Source organism: Lagopus muta, chromosome 4, assembly GCF_023343835.1.
Source record: "Lagopus muta isolate bLagMut1 chromosome 4, bLagMut1 primary, whole genome shotgun sequence".
Classification (NCBI taxonomy): Eukaryota; Metazoa; Chordata; class Aves; order Galliformes; family Phasianidae; genus Lagopus; species Lagopus muta.
This window is the reverse complement of record NC_064436.1, coordinates 3673144-3675346: the sequence shown is the minus strand read 5'-3', so window position 1 is coordinate 3675346 and position 2203 is coordinate 3673144.

Here is a 2203-nt window from a genome sequence, read left to right as displayed (position 1 = left end):
TCAATCTGTTCTATTTCTTGCAAGTCCTCTTACTGGTAGTCATTTGTGCACACGGTACCACCATGAGTTAAAATTTTGCTTCCTACTTTTTAGTACATCTGCTTTTGCAATCATACCTCTCATGTAGAGACCAGGTGCTATTTCGCAATTCACTTAAGAGATTTAGGGATTTTCATAACTGTGCTAGAAATCTCTGTGGGAATCTTTGAGCTGCAGCAGATAAAGCAGCATGCCAGTGAGGTGGTAGAGAAGACAGTAGTAATTGTGCTCTCTCTGTGCTTCTGTAGTCCCTCTGGGGTTATTTGTGTTTCTTAGTCATTAGCAACTTCCCTACATTGCAGTCATGTTACACTTTACCTAACCAAGATTTAAGACAGCTTTAAGTTAAACTACTTGGAAATGAAAATCTCATTCTTCTCTAGGTACAGGCCTATGTATATTAAAATAAAATATAAATAATTAAATGATTAAATCACAGAATCTTAGGGGTTGGAAGCGATCTCTGTAGATCACCTAGTCCAACTCTGCTGGTTAAGCAGGATCCCTAGAGAAGGTTGCATGGGAAAATGTGCTGGCAGGTTTTCAGGATCTCTGGAGATGGAATTTTCAGAACCTATTTGGATAGCTTATTCTAGTGCTCTATCAACTATAGTTTAGGTCCTCAAAATTAAATAAAAGGTTTCCTAAATGAGTCTGGTATCAGAAACAAACAAATATATATGTAAATAATAATAGGGTATCTGGGATCGTTTAGATGAAAAGAAACAGGTGTAAATTGCTCTGCAATATAGTGAGAGCTTCAGCGTGTGTTAAAGCCCTTAAGTATTTTCAAATGGTTAATCTGTTATTTGAAGCACCAGAGAAGGTGATAACAATTGTACCTACCAATTGTTCAAACAGCATAATTAAGTTGAATTAAAGGCTCTGTTTTCTGCGTATTCTTCCAAGCATAGTCCATCTGCTTTTCATTGAAAGTCAGTAAAGGTGGGATGATAAGGAAAACAATGTGGTGTGCATATGTACGTACATACAAATATGACTAAGCTGAGTAAGTGGCATTTTTTGTGTTGAAACTATAACAAAAATAAGGGGTTCTCTGTAACTCAAAGCAAGGGTTTTCCATAATATACTTTGTTTTTAAGTGTAATAAGCAAATCTTTTATTTTAAAGCTGAATGATTTACTTCTCTGCACGTGTCATCTGTAATCAGGCATGCTTTATGTCAGGGATAGATTTATAGTGAGGCTTTTACCCTTTGTTACATTGTAGAGAGACTTAATCTCTCCTATTTTTCACTGTGACACATATTTTACTTCAGAACCACTGTACCACCTTTGGGACAGATCAAAGATATAATCACCACATACATATACATGAAAAAAACAATTTTAGTACCCTGGTGGCCTTTGCGTACACAGAAGATACTCATTATCTCTATTAAGAATTCAACGTAACTGTATCCAAGATGTAAGGTTATCTCTTGACTGTTATCATGCTTTATTAAGTTTGAATGGGTAGTCTGTTCTACATACTAATATGATGTCGTCGGAGAGTATCTTGCCCTTCCTGAAGAAAAAAAGAAAATACAGCACACAAATAAAGATAACAACAAAAAGAACTTAGCGGACATTAACAACTGGATGAATTATGAAAGTCTATTGGGTTGAAATGCTTGCAGTTAGTTCTCTGTTCATGTACTTAATGTTTGAGGTATGATGCTCTGTTACGAATAACTTTCATTAGCATGTACTTTGATAGTATGAGCTGTCTGAAATGAGTATGTTTTAGTGGACTGGATATAGAAAGCCCAGCTTCAATCTGACCTTTCTAAAGCTTGTACTTTGTTTTTTTTTTTTTTTTTCCCCTTTCCTTTCTTTCTATTTTTTTTAAGGTGAAAAAGCGACATATATGACACGCAGTGCCTCATGTGTCAAGGTTGCCTAGTAACAGGCAAGAGCTATGTCAGCGAAGGCTGATTACGTGAGAGGGACTCAGTTGGAAACAGGTTTGAATCATTTGTGTCTCTTTATTTTTTAAATTAAAAAAAAAAAAAAAAAACTTCAACGCATAGAAATAGTCTATTGAAGTGAAGAACATAACCATGAAGTACATGCTTATGCTGGAAGAATAACAAAGGATGGCTATGCAAATTGTGTATATGCCACAGAAGTTGTGAACATGATGGAATAATTAAGGTAAGAGA